The sequence below is a fragment of the Mixophyes fleayi genome, chromosome 3, assembly GCF_038048845.1.
Source record: "Mixophyes fleayi isolate aMixFle1 chromosome 3, aMixFle1.hap1, whole genome shotgun sequence".
In the NCBI taxonomy this organism is placed as follows: Eukaryota; Metazoa; Chordata; class Amphibia; order Anura; family Limnodynastidae; genus Mixophyes; species Mixophyes fleayi.
This window is the reverse complement of record NC_134404.1, coordinates 59243775-59259603: the sequence shown is the minus strand read 5'-3', so window position 1 is coordinate 59259603 and position 15829 is coordinate 59243775.

The window sequence follows — 15829 nt, the reverse complement described above, 5'->3', positions numbered from 1 at the left end:
AAATTTTTTTCCACTTAACCTTTAAGAATATGTTTGGATATTTACACCCAAGGCTGTCAATGACATCATCTGGTGAAGTACATATGTTTGTTATCAAGGTAATGATAATAGTACTTGGGTAAACATGTAGTTTTCCTATTTTTCTGAGTTTTTTGCCAGTGGGATATTTTAAAATAAAAATATATTTACATCACTATCCTAAAGAAAGGCAATGCTGTCCCCAAATTTACTACAATACATTAAGTAGTTAAAAAAACATTATTGGTTTAATAGACACATAGCAACAGTGTGAAATGTGTTTGGGTCACCACGGTATAAATTACCCACAGCCATAAAGGAGTTAAGAAAAAATATTTTTGATCAGCAAAAACAAATTAAATACTCACTTAAAAATATTGTATAAACTATACTTTTGATGCTTAGTATTGCCTATTACGTCTAATGTATGAAGCTATGTGTTCCCTCCACTTCTGATAATGTTATTTATTTACATTTTTTAGTGCAAAAATTAAAAATCAGTAAAAATTGGTGGTTGTCTGAATGATGTGGAATGAATGGAACCCCGTCTTGGGTGATGCACTAAAGTGCCCAGGAAAAAACCTGTTGTTTTAGACAATCCTTTACTTGAGTCTAAACACTTCAACTCTCCAATCGGTTGAATGGAAAGTTGAAGGATAGAGTGTCCTTAGAGTCCTCTCTATCCCAATGACTTACCAACAGATAGAGATAGACTAGTGCCAGCTAAGTGACAAGTGTGAGACAGTATTAGTTCTGAGATATTCTGGGAATTATCTGTTATGAGAGCCAGAAAGAGACAGGGCCATATTTTCCATTGGGCACGATGGGCAGGTGCCCTGGGGTCCCACAGGCAAGGGGGCCCCATAGGCAGGGCTCTTAATTAGAATAAATAATCCTGCAAAAGAAAAAACCTGCAAAAAAAACCTTCAAGGGTCACTGAGCAAGTACATCTATCTCTATCTCTATATATCTATATCTATATCTGTATCTCTATACATCTATATATTTATATATGTATATGTCGGGGCCCCGGTGCACTGCTTTGCCCGGGGGCCCATAATGTTGTTAAGATGGCCCTGGAAAGAGATCCTGAATTCCAAGAAGCAGGGAGTGCATTGAGAGTCCAGATGTTCACCAAGCCATGTGCTGTCAGCCTGACTTATCAGAAAGCTGTGTTAGGAGTGTGAATGTTGGCTATGAGAGGCATAGTATGTAGAGAAACTGCATGGAGTACTGAGAGACGCAGGATGTAGGAGCTAGGGGGAAAAGATACCCTGTAGTGAAGTGAGTAGTGCAAGTGCAGTTACCCTAATAGCACAGATGATGGAGAAAGAGAGACAGTGACAATTCTAATCTGCGAGAGTGGAAGCTCTGAGGACAAAATGTGTGATGCTATACAACTGTGATATATACAACTGCTATGCAGGAGAGAAAAATTTAATATATAATATAATAATAATTTATCACTTGTAATTGTATTACGCTCCTATGCCTGTGTCAGCTGCAATGTCATGAATATGGTCTAATCAGGATCATTAGGAATAATATATAAATGTGGGCATGCCACTCCTAAATATATGAGTTACTTTTGATAAAATGGTTCCAAAATCACTTTGTGTAGGTAAACAATGGGTTAATGTATGTTGAAGTATGCCTTAAAGGCTTCTTTTTTGTCACCTTTCTCAGTGAGTGTATGTAGAGAAGGCCAGCCAATAAATAATGTGTTTATTGTCCAGTCAATAAATGCTAAAAAAAATATGTCAATTCTTTGGCTAGGCAGGACCATATGAGTGCAGATGTCACAAATCTAGCGGATAGTGTGGATTCACTTTTGCCATTCTGGAATAGCCCTGGCAGTAGCAGAGGCGTAAAGTTTAACGAACCCCCAGTTTTTGCCAAGGAACCCCGCAAGAAGGTTTGGACTTCGCTGAATGTAGGTTTGCAGGTCACAGCTGTCTGTGCTGCAACCAGGCATGATGAGCTGGTATCCAACTGAAACAAAAGACTGGTCAACGTAATTAGAACTGATACACAAATGGACTGCAAGGTGCCAAATCAGGAAACAGAAGGAGTGACAGAACAAGCTGGGTCAGAAACAAACTGGGGCATAAACAGTACCAGACGACAGGCAGAAGAGCGGTCAGGAACGGTCTGGGTCAGAAAGAAGTACTGGAAAGCTGGATTAAAAGTTTGGAGACTGATTCTCTGGCACAGGAATATGCACTCAGTAGGTTTAAATAGCTGAGCTTATAAATAAGGCGGGTCTCAGGTCAGAACACATGCTCAGAGGTTCAGAGCTCTTAAAGGACCATGTGCCTTCTGTTGGACAGGTCAGTGCATCTGATTATAAATGCATTTTAATGGGGTTTAAAGCATATAGGTCAGTGTAGGACCTGCATATAATAATGTGCCCTTGACACAGGGATGCAGGCTAAAATGTTTTGATCAAAATATAAACTAATACCCCATGTTTTCATTTTGCTAGATACATACGGATATGCAGTGTTAAGGATAAGCGCTGACAGCTGTTGTTTTGTAAAGTATTATTATTGAACAAGATTCTGTGCTTGCAGATGAGAGAAGAGTAGAGACAGTGTGCCGGATGGCGGGTATGAAAAGTGTTACATTCGTAACTGATGTAACCAATAAAGATTGTCTTATGCGATAGCTGTGGCTCCAAGGCAAAAAGGTTTTATTTGAAAAATATATTACAAGGCAATGTTTGGTATGGATACGAACGTGCATTTTAGCACTGACACAAGCTTCTATGAGAACGCTCTGTTCTCCAAAGCCAGAGGTGAACAATTTATACATAATACAGTTGAAAAAAACAGTGACATCACAAAGATACATAGTTACAGCATTAAGGTCTCCATTCATAGGTTGAAGGGTCTTGACCTCGCAGACTTTGCTCCTTGAGATTGCCAGGTGTCCTTTCCTCAGGTTCCTGCCTCTAGACCTGTATACACTGGATTTTATGATACCTGTGATGATACGTATGTGATACCTATGATACCAGCCTATTTGGCATATGAAAAAGTGATATTATTTATAACTAGCGTTCACACATTGCGAACGCTACATATATAACACCGGAAACATTCTCCTGCAATTGAAAACAAATTGATATCAAACACAATGTAATTTGTAAGTTGGAAACATTATTAAGCCTCTTTACTGCTTAATATTTTATATTAACTAAAATAAATTAATAGATTAAATTTATTTGCATGTTGTGCAATAATAAGTATTCGATTGCGTACTAATCGCATTGCAACTTATTGTAGTGTGCAGAATATATCGATTACCACCTTCATCCAATTATTACACTTCAACAAAAGTAACAGCCAGACTCCAAAATGTGAGAGCAGATATATTCCCTTTGGGGAAATATTCATAAAAACTACTTTTCATTATCCATGTTTGGGGAGACCTCTGTACAAATTTGTAACCAGTGGAACTAGCCACATTAAATGTGTCATCAATATATACTGGCCCCCATAAGGAAGTTATAGAGATATCTTTCTCAAGGAAACCATGTAACACAATCAAATTTCCTATGCATATGTGCGGACAATCACACTCTGCTTGGTGGACCTCATATCTTATCTCTAATATGTTTTAAAGAGAGTTATAATTAGAGATGGTCACTGACCCCTGTGTTTTGGTTTTGGATTCGGATTTGGATCTGGATTACCGTCGTGTTTTGGTTTTGGTTTTGCAAAACCGCCATTGCGTGTTTTGGTTTTGGTTTTGGTTTTGTTTGGTTTTGTTTTGCTATTTTGTTGGAAAATCAATGTTTTTGGGCCTAAAATAACCCAATTTAGTGCTCCAACTGTTTTATAGATAAGTAATCTAATTGTAGAGGTAATAAATCATCCAAAAAACAGTTTAATTCTTCGTTGGTAGGCCTTCATTTATTCTACACACAAATCAGATTGTCTTCCTCTCCATCTATGCATATTGGCAATGCAGCCATCGTCTTTGGATGTATATTACACCCTACAATTATAGTTAAATATGTAAAGAAATGAAAAAAGTAAGGATGAGCGGGCTCGGATTACCGAAATCCGAGCCCACCCGAACAGTACGGATCCGATGGGATCCGAGCACTGTTCGGGTACTTCCGGCCGCCAAACGAATCCAAAATGAGGCTATGACATCCAAGTCTCGCGTCGGATCTCGCGAGACTCGGATGTCATAAATGCCCCGCTCGCGGCCGCCATCTTAATTTTCCCTGCGATCACTGTCGAGGGAGGTTGATATCCTGTGCTCTGTTATTATACTAATTTACTATAGCCAAGTGGTCCTTTGTCCAGTGCTCTGTCCTGCCGAGTCCAGTAGTACTTTGTCCAGTGCTCTGTCCTGCTGATTCCAGTGGTGCTTTGGCCAGTGTCTGTCCTGCTGAGTCCAGTGGTGCTTTTCTCCTGAGTTTTTTGGGCTAAGTCCATAGTAATTTTATAATTATAATAAAATCTTCTACAAATTTAAAAAAAATAATTTAAAAAAAATATATTATTTTAAGTATAAAAAATATTCTAGAGCAATATATTCCTGCAGTCCCAAACAATAGGAACTGCAATCTATATTACTACATTTACTCTTTCAGCAGTCCAAAAAATAGGAACTGCAATCTATATTTCTACGTTCACTGTTTCTGCAGTCCAAATAATAGGAACTGCAATCTATATTTATACGTTCACTGTTTCTGCAGTCCAAAAAATAGGAACTGCAATCTATATTACTACGTTTACTCTTTCTGCAGTCCAAAAAATAGGAACTGCAATCTATATTTCTACGTTCACTGTTTCTGCAGTCCAAAAAATAGGAACTGCAATCTATACTTATACGTTCACTGTTTCTGCAGTCCAAAAAATAGGAACTGCAATCTATATTACTACATTCACTGTTTCTGCAGTCCAAAAAATAGGAACTGCAATCTATATTTATACGTTCACTGTTTCTGCAGTCCAAAAAATAGAAACTGCAATCAATATTACTACGTTCACTGTTTCTGCAGTCCAAAAAAATAGGAACTGCAATCTATATTACTACGTTCACTGTTTCAGCAGTCCTAAAGTGTGTGTGGTTTAGGGGTACGCTCTGTTGTGCTGCATATAATGGAGTACAAAAATTTGGAGGATAAAGTAGGGAAAGCTCAAAACCCACTTCCTCCTAATGCTGAAGCTGCTGCCACTAGTCATGACATGGACGATGAAATGCCATCAACGTCGTCTGCCAAGGGCGATGCCCAATCTTCAACACCTGTGGTTACGAGGAAAAAGCTCAGTTTTCCTAAAAGACCCGCTGGCGGGGATGCTGAGAACATCTGGTCCGGACTGAAGGACCTGCCAACCATTGCAGACATGTCTACTGTCGCTGCATTGGATGCTGTCACAATTGAGAAAATGGTGGAGGATTACTTTGCTGACACCATCCAAGTAGACATGTCAGACAGTCCATATTCTTACTGGCCGGAAAAAAAGGCAGTTTGGAAGCCCCTGTACAAACTGGCTCTATTTTACCTGAGTTGTCCCCCCTCCAGTGTGTACTCGGAAACAGTTTTTAGTGCAGCGGGGAACCTGGTCAGTGAGCGGCGAAGTAGGTTGCTTCCGCAAAACGTTGAAAAAATGATGTTCATAAAAATGAATTATCAATTCCTCAATCAAGAACAGCACTGCCCTCCAGAGACTACAGAGGGACCTGTGGTTGTGGAGTCCAGCAGGGACGAATTGATAATGTGTGAGGATGAGGAAGTACACACTAAAGGGGGCGAGGAATCAGAGGATGAGGATGAGGACGACACCTTGCCTCACTAGAGCCAGTTTACTTTGTACAGGGAGAGATGAACAGCTTTTTTTGTGTGGGGGCCCAAACAAACCAATCATTTCAGCCACAGTAGTTTGGTAGGCTCTGTCGCTGAAATGATTGGTTTGTTAAAGTGTGCATGTCCTATTTCAACAACATCAGGGTGGGTGGGAGGGCCCAAGGACAATTCCATCTTGCAACTCTTTTTTTGGCATTATGTGACCGTCCAACAGTCGTTTGCCATGAGCACAAAGTACGACAGTAGTCATCCTATGGCAAAGCGATAACTGCGGCCTTAACAGCTATGTTGGTGTTAGACGTGCATCCGGTGTCCGCCATCTGTGTAGTTGAATTTAGACCAGTTGAAGGAGGTATTGTGGCCCCTGTACCAAATTGGGTACCGGGGCCACTCCACTACGCAGTCCAGAAATCTTAGTATCAGATATTAAACTACGTTCACTGTTCCTGCTACATCAAAAAAGCATGAACATGCCCTGCCATTAACAAAAACAAGAGGTAGTGACGGGCTTGAACTCCACCCTCTATATGCTGCAGAGGATGGAGGAGCAGAAAAAGGCCATTCAAGCCTACACAGCCACCTACGATGGGCCACGTGTTTGTGCCGCCGACTTGTGTCGCTTTGCTTAGACATCCAGCTACCTCGGTGCAACCTTTTGGACTAAAAACAATATTGTGAGGTGTGAGGTGTTCAGAATAGACTGGAAATTAGTGGAAATGAATGTTATTGAGGTTAATAATAGTGTAGGAGTGGAAAAAAAAATGAAATATGGATTTTAGCACTTTTTATGCTTTTTTAAAAATAAATCAGAACCCAAAACCCAAAATCAGAACCAAAACCTTTCGTGATGTGTTTTGGCAAAACAAATCAGAACCCAAAATCTCGAGCTAATCAGAACCCAAAACCCAAAACACCAAAAGTGCCCGGTGCACACCCTTAGAAAAAAGGCAGTTTGCTTTCTGTCTCTATAGGCCCCCCTCCACTTGTTTAAAAAACCAAAAAATTCAGCCGTTATAGACTGTACAATATTAATTGAAATGGACAAAGCCAGATTGGTTTCTGGCTCTATAGGCCCCCCTCCACTTGTCGAAAATACAAAAAAATTCAGCCGTTATAGACTGTACAATATTAATTGAAATGGACAAAGCCAGTTTGGTTTCTGGCTCTATAGGCCCCCCTCCACTTGTCGAAATTACCCAAAAATTAAGCCGTTATAGACTGTACAATATTAATTGAAATGCAGAAAGCCAGTTTGATTTCTGTCTCTCTAGGTCCCCCTCCACTTGTAGAAAATACAAAAAAATTCAGCCGTTATAGACTGTACAATATTAATTGAAATGTAGAAAGCCATTTTGGGGTCACTGTGTGTATGACACCTTACCCTTAAGGAGAAATTGCCCAAACAGCAGCGTTTCAAGACGGTACATGATATGGAAATGCCCCAAGTCACTTTCCTCTTTGGGGGAAGATTGCACCCTACACTTAAATAGAAAGTTTTAAAAAGATGTTATCATCATCATCTTCAGCTTCATCCTCACCCTCATCAGTGTGTACGTCATCATCACAGTCTATCAATTCATCGCCACTTGAATCCGCCATTAGAGAACAGTCAGTGCTTGGATGTCTTGGATGGTGAAGGCCTTCCTCGTGGAAGATGTAGTTCATTTTTATAAACATCATTTTCTCAACATTTTTGGGAAGTAACCTTCTATGGCGATCACTGCCTAAGTTCCCTGCTGTGCTGAACACTCGTTCAGAGTACACACTGGAGGGTGGGCAGCTTAAGTATTGCAAAGCAAGTCTGTACATTGGTTTCCAAATTGACAGCTTTTCTTCCCAAGGAAAGGGACTGTCTGACATTTCCATATCAATTACCTCTTGAAAATAATCCTCCACCATCTTTTGGATGTGAATACTCATATCGGATGGAGTTATGGGCAAGGTCCCACATTTGTTTGAAAAATCCTTCAAACCAGCCCAGATGTTAAACTGTTCTGGTCTGCCCTCTGCATCTTCCCTGCTTCTTTTTTGAAAATTAAATTTTTACGAGCAGCAGCTGCTTGAGAAACTGAAGGAGGACACGTCGTCAAGCCAAGGCCCAGTTCAGCGGACAACTTGCTGAGCAATAGCTCCTTGCAAAAGTTCACATCTCGTTCATTTTGAAGCAAAGACTCAATGTAGGTCTTAAACCTTGGATCAAGCACAGTGGCCAAAACTTACTGATCTGAGTTCAAGATCTTAATAACTCGAGGAATCATTGTGAAGCGAATTAAGTACTTGATCAACAAGGCCAACATACTTTGCGGAATTGCTTGCTTTCATCTCCTCCTTCAGTTTCTCAAGTTGCTTTTCCAACAGTCTAATCAAAGGAATGACTTGGCTCAAACTATCAGAATCTGCACTTACTTCACACGTCACAACTTCAAATGGTTGCAGCACCTTGCACAGCACTGAAAGGATTCCTCACTGTGCAAGAGTGAAATACATGCCCCCTCCTTTCCCAATGTCATGGCTTGTGCAATACGCTTGGATGGCTTTGCGCTGTTCCTCCATCCTCTGAAGCATGTACAGGGTGGAATTCCATCTAGTTACCACCTCTTGCTTAAGTTGGTGGCAGGGCAAGTTAAACTGCTCTTGGAGCTGCTGCAATCTCCTACATGCTGTGGCCGAATGCTTGAAATGGCCTGAAATTTTACAGGCCACCGAAAGCATCTCCTGCACCTCACGGTTATTTTGTAGGAAGCTCTGCACCACCAAGTTGATGGTGTGAGCAAAACAGGGAATGTGATGGAAATCACCCAGCTGTAATGCTCGCACTATATTGTTGGCATTATCAGAAATGACATATCCTGGGGAGAGTCCAAGTGGTATAAGCCATGAATCAATCACATCTCTCAGTTTGCGTAACAAATTGTCAGTTGTATGCCTGTTAGTGAAGCCGGTGATACAAAGAGTGACCTGCCTTTGACAAATGTTACGTAGTGGTATACATGCTGCTGCTGTTCCTGCTGGTGAAGGTGAATGACCAACCCAGTGGGCTGTCACAGTCATATAGTCTTTGGTTTGCCCACTTCCACTTGTCCACATATCTGTGGTTAAGTGGACAGTGGGCCGAATGGAATTTTTCAGCGCAATCTCTACATTTGTACACACTTTTTGGTATAGTTGTGGAATAGCTTTACGGGAAAAATGGTGTCGCGATGGAATTCTGTAACGCGGACACAAAACCTCAATTAACTGTGAAAAACCAGCTGCGTTTATTGTGGATATTGGACGCAGATCTAACACTAACATGGCAGCCATGGTGTCTGTGATTCGCTTGGCGACTGGGTGACTGCTGTCATATTTGCTTCCTCTAGCAAATGATTGTTTCACAGTTAATTGTTGAAATGTAGGACTGGTCTATTTCTTGCCCTTCCTCTGGGCTGACGATTCACCCCCAGCAGCAGCAACAGCAGCAGCAGTGGGACTAACGCTTTCTTTAGAGGAATCAATAATAGTGCAGGAGTCATTCAGCCTTAATAAGTGGGATGCAGGGCTAACTCCAAGCGATACTGAGGATATTGATGAGGATGGTGTGGTGGGTGTATTTTGTAGCCGTCAGGATGTCGGTGACCGGAGGGTCCTAGCTGATGATGGAGTGCTTGTAATTTTCTGGAAGAACTTTCAGTCAAATGGCGTAATGTAGACGAGGTTCCAAGATCGTTAAGGTCCCTCCCTCGACTAGTGGCTTGACATACACTACAAATGGCTATACAATTGTTGTCTGGATTGAGGTAGAAATAATTCCACACATAAGAAGTGGATTTTTTTGTTTTATGGCCAGGAATGACAATGGCCTTTTTCTTGTCATGTGCCAGAACTGCTGCCACTGGTGCAGGACTTACACAAACAACCTCATTCTCATCAACATCCTCATTAGCACCCTTGTCACCTACACAAATCTCCCCCTCATCCTCTTCTATTTCCAAAGTGGCATCCTCAATTTGTGTATCATCGGCTACACTCGGGCTGTTCAGGCACACATCAGCAGAACTGCTGAAAGGGCCCCTCTTTATGGGTACACTAACAGAATGCTCACGATTAGACATCCCACTGTTGGATGGACTCTCCACAGGGATTGGTGTAATTTCTGATTCAGAGCATACATTATTCTCTATCCTTAATGTCATCTTGCAGCTCGGCTTTGACGCGTAACAGTAGTTGTGCACCACTTGTAGGCTCGGTAACATTTTTGGATCTGCTATGTCGATGTCATATAATTGAATGAATGAAAGTATATTGGTTAATATTGTTTTATTGTGCGATTGCACTCAGTATGCCACGCACACACTCGCATTACAACATTAAGTTATTTATATAATTCATATTCATATTGGTTCCGTTATACAGTGATTTATGAGCAGATAGTATTTAGTTTATTATTAGTTTATATATTATGATTATATGTACACTTCAGTGTTATTTAAGGTTCAGGTTATAGGAAATGTGTCATGTCTGATATCAGTTTAATCCCCTATTCATCAGCAGCTGTCCGGTTCATTCGCCGAAGAGATCGCATATTGCATACTCTAGTTATTGATGTTAGGGAATAAATGGTCAGAGTGATACCAAACTGTAAAATGCTAATGGACTAGTTGTCACTGGTTTCTGGGCGGGAGAATCATCTGGAATGTTGACCCTCAGCCTTTGAGGGGGTTGTTAGAACTAGCCTATGACCTGTTTACACTGGACTCGCCTGAAGCCTGGACCTATAGAAGCAAGCCACGTCATCTGCATTGTTCTCTCTGTAACACTGAATGTATATGATCATAGCTGTGCTCCCACTAGCTTCAGACCTGACCACAGTATTCTAGAGTGAACTACTGTCCACTGGTACTCGTGGGAGCGCAGCGAGCGCATGCGAACGCAGCGGTATGTATGTATCTTTTGGTATTGGCTGTACTGTACTGTATTATAATCATGTATTGAACTGTTAAACTTTGCATCTGCTAAAATAAATTACTTTGTGCGTTGGAAACACAATACAATCGCTTGGGCAATGCTTATTTGAAAACGATAAAATTACTTTAATAATTTGGGGGCTCGAAGGTGAGGTTACGTTATCGGCAGGTATGCAACGCTTACGGTTTTCGGTTCCTCAACAAAGGGTGGATTGACGCGTCACATGAGGGAAAGAACGCAATGTGTTCAAAACCTGTTGTTCACTCTGTATTGCGAAACCGAATGTTCGTTGTTGCATAATTTGAAGGAACGCTAACTTGAATCTAGGGACAAGAAAGAAAAATGTTTCTTTATTTTGTCGTTTTACGTTTTAAAGGGTATTGCATTGCATAGGGTATGTGTACTTCCTGCCTTGCGTATGTGTACTTCCAGTAATATTGCCACAAGGTTAAACAATCATTTTGATAGTTGTTATACATGCATAGTATGATCACTTGTTAAGGCCTCTTAAACGTTATTACTATTGTTGGGAACTTTGATTTTCTGCGCAGAAAAGGTGTATATTGTTTGATTTTGTGACGTAGATACACTGTTTTATTGTTGAGTGTGCTCAGTTGCTGTCTGACGAGGCGGGTTGCCCCATTGAAGGACGGTAAACGGGGCAGGTACAGGGCCGGATTAAGACATTGTAGGCCCCTGGGCTAGGGATACTGTGAGGCCCCCATTTGTCAAGCAATTTATGCCCAAGCCGATATTGGGGCCCCCCAGTAATATCGTATTGGGCATGTCTACCTTCTCACAATCTAACCCTAATTTTTCCACCACATCTTAAACCTAACCTTCTCCTACCTCATCACAACCTAACTCTAACCTTTTCCTACCTCCTTTTAGCCTAACCCTATGCTCTTACCTACTCAAAGCTCCCCCATGGAACCACTAAACTGCAAATGAATGAACCCCAACTTCAAATGAATCTGCCTAACCCTAACCAAGTACAATCCCAATGTGTTTCATGGCTCTAAGGCCTGCGGAAGAGAATATATTCACAATATTCACAAAGCTCACTTGTATTTCTGGATAACAGGTCAAGTGCAATATATATATATATATATATATATATATATATATATACTGTGTATGCATGTGTATATATATATATATATATATATATATATATAATATATATGTGTATATATATATATATATATATATATATATATATATATATATATATATCCTTGTGCTTTTCCTCTGACTTTTCTCTCCTTGTGGTGGTTGTCACTTCTCCAAATGGCTGTCACACCAGTCTATTAACTCTTTACCATCAGTGTTCCAAAAATGTCTGAGCTGTTTAACCAAAAGAGTTCATGGGTAACAATAAAATCAGTACACCCTGCAATCTATCTAATCTGACCAAGCTTCTATGCTTGTGTTATTTTATGCATGGATTTCCTATTTCACTATATAGAAAGTGACCATTACATATCATAACATAACATTTTAAAAAGCCAGGAAACATCAACACACACTCTTACTGTTACTATCACGCACTTTTTTGATTAGTTTGCTAACTATTTACCTGTGCTGGCATTGTTCAGCTTCATGATGCAGGAGGCATCCGTCTGGGCTGAAGCTAAGGAAGTCACGCGAGAGCCTCTGCAGTCCCCTCTCTGTGACAGGCAGCCTCCTTATTCGCTGCCAGGACAGCATCACTGCCGGATCCGCCCCTTCAGGTCAAACCAAATACGAGAGATTCACCTATCAACCATCACCAACCCCCGCGCCACCGTAAAACAAATAATAAAAAAAATGTACTGAAAACACATGAGGCAGTGTATGGATGGCTAATCCGCCCCTGGCCCCCAACCCGATGAAGAAAAAGCTGACGGTTTTAAAAAAAATTTTTTTTAAAAAATCTCTAGGGCCCCCCAGCTGCCCAAGGCCCCTGGGCTGTAGCCCATAAAGCCCTTTGGTTAATCCGGCCCTGAGCAGGTATACCAGAGGCGAAAACGAAGGAGGTTTTCGCCGAGCGCCCCCAATAGATCCAGAGGTGGTGGAAGGATGCACTGGACAGTGTAATCAGTATTAACTGCAATTTGGACGGGGTAAACCAGTCCCCTAAATGCGTAGAATGAAAAATGGTCCAACTGCGCTCAATACTGCATGGACAATGGTAAGGCAAAGAAAATTGGTGTACAGGTTTGCTTTTTGTTTTTCGGTTTGGGCTCCGATTTCTTTCTTTGTTTTTTGCTTTTGTCTTGGCTTGTATTTCTGTCTGTACTGGTTTGTTATTGATCCATTTACCAATACCTAGATTCTAGCTTGTACGTTCACATTGTTACCTGTACACCAATTTTCTTTGCCTTACCATTGTCCATGCAGTATTGAGCACAGTTGGACCATTTTTCATGCCCCCAATAGATCGCAAGGTTTACTGCTAATTAGCAGTAGTAAGCGGTGCGATCTAACCGCATGGTAAGGACAACAGTGATTGTGAATTGGGAGAGCAGCTTGGAGGAATTAAATTGGAAAGGCTGATTGATTGTATCGGTTTTGTGCTACCAGTGATAATAAACTCAACAGATTTTGTGGTAGAGCCAGGGTATCGAGGAGCTGATAGTCCTGGGGCCCACAGTGATATTTCTGTGTTACGGGTCCTCGCTTGGTGCGAGAAGAAGCGAGTGGACGCGGCTAGAGGAAATACGTCCACGGCCATTAGAGATCTCTAGAGGTAGAGTGTTTATAGCAAGGGGTGGAAATTGTTTGCTGGAAGGAACAGAGTACTGCGGTATATCTGTGTTCCACATAAAAGGTATTGTTCAAAATAAGTGATAAACATACGCTAGAGATGGCCAAGGTACTGCCTATGAAAGACCTTATTGATTCAGCAAGGTTTCTCATGTGTAAGAAATAAGATGCATATGCAACGGCGTATTGCGACAAGTGGGTCAAGATGACCAAAGATTGTGTTAGGCCTTTCCCAACAATAGGGAGTTTTAATTCAGATGTACTGGATAATGTTAAAAAAAAAGTGTGGTTGATTAGATCAACAGAAGTGAGAACTAGACATGATGATTGTTTAAAGTTGTGGCAAATGGAAGGCAACACCTGGCAGAGCAGCGAATGCACAGTGGAAGTAAGTGTGGCGAAAAGTGCGCGCATAGCGGAAATAGCTGTTGAAAAGCGTGGCGAACTGAGCACAAGTGCGCCCCCGACAAATGTGGTCGGGCGGAAAGTACAGCCAATACCAAAAATGTGAAAACTGTAACTAGTAATTTGTATGCTGTTTTAAGTAATGTTAAAAGTAATGTTTCAGGACAAAGAAAAGGAACGATCCCACCATCAGGGGCAGCGACTGAAATTGGTGAGAATAATGTAAAGATTAACAAAGGGGGAGACATCCATTGTACTGCAACAGCAATTCCAGCAGCTAGTTCAGAAAATAGTGATTTGGTAGGCTTACATCCTGTCTGCACAACAGCAGTTCCCAATGGGAAGGCAGACAGAGATGGTGTAGTTCCCATAAAACATGTAGCAATGCATTTTCCATGGACTAGGACGGAACTGTTTACAATTATGTCTGATTTTCCTGATCCTAGAAAAGATCTGGCCAAGAGTCATAAATTTATTAGACATTAAGGTAATGCACATGAGCCTACTAATTAAGATTGGCGAATGGTGATTAGAGCCTGTCTTCCTCTCGATATTGATATACAAAAGTTCATTAAGGGATGTATGTTGGAGGAGGATAAATCCTTAGCCGAGGATGATAAGCAGGACAATATTAGACGTATAATCACACAGTTGGCTATATATTTTCCAGTGATAGTGGACTGGAGTAAAATTTTTACTATCAAACAAAAGGACAGTGAAAATGCAGCAGACTATTTTTGCAGGGCTCTAATAGCGATGGCCAAATATACTGGGGTATCAGACATAAAAGATAATGTACACTACAGGGAGGTTGCTGTTTCAGTTCTAATGGATGGCCTCAGGAAAAACTTGAAAAGAAGGGATGCAAACTTCATTACCATGTTGGAAAGGAATCACTGTAAGTGCTCGCAGGGAGTCAGATATAAGACATGATAGAAGTATAAATAAACAGAAAGAGACACTAAGTGATAGGATAATGATGGTAAGTCTCCCAACACTAGAGGGACTGCACACACAACCACCAGCATACAACCCACATAACAGAAAACCTAGAATATTGAGATGTTACAATTGCAGAGAAGAATGACATATTAGGAAGGTTTGTAGGAAAGAAAATCACAATCCTAGAGGAGGGTCACATAAACACCCACAAAGAAGGCGCTCACAAGTCTCAGAGGTAATCCAACAGGCATCTGCACACCTCCAAGCAGTAAATGTTTTGAGGGAGAACTATAGTCAACTCAAGAAGTCAGGGCATATCTGTATTCCTACAACCAGGCAAGGTAAAGGTTGATCTGTGGTAAGTATTAGTGTGCAGATTTAGAAAAAGAGTGATTTAAACAAGTATACTTTGTTTATTTTGCTTGTTTGTTTTATGTTATCACATGTTTGCTTTCCTGTTTGCTGGCCATGGTAAAGAAAGGAAATGTTTGTTTCATTTGCTGTTTTATGATAACTATCTTGTTTTTTTCTTCTCACAGATAATGGTAGACGAAATAAAAATATAGACTTAGTGCTGAAAAGGGGTGGGATAGAGAAATAGAAAAATTACTCTTGAAAGACTAATTAACAATGGATCATTGGAACACTCTTTGTTTTACTCTGCAGTGACTCATGATAATTTGTTTGGCTGAGAATCATTATCCAAAAATGAAGTATGTACATACTTTGCTCCAAAATATCGTTTTATGTATCTCAGATGAGTCATCAAGAGTTAATTTTTTCCATTTCTCTGTTATAAGTCAGGAAGTCTGTTGCAAAGGTATGTAGTTATGGTAATACCGAGTTCTTAATGAACAAATGACGGAAGACACTGGATTGCACGGTTGATGTAAGACCCCCTAGTCAAGTATGGGGAGGGGTCATAGTTTGGTGAATAGGGGATTA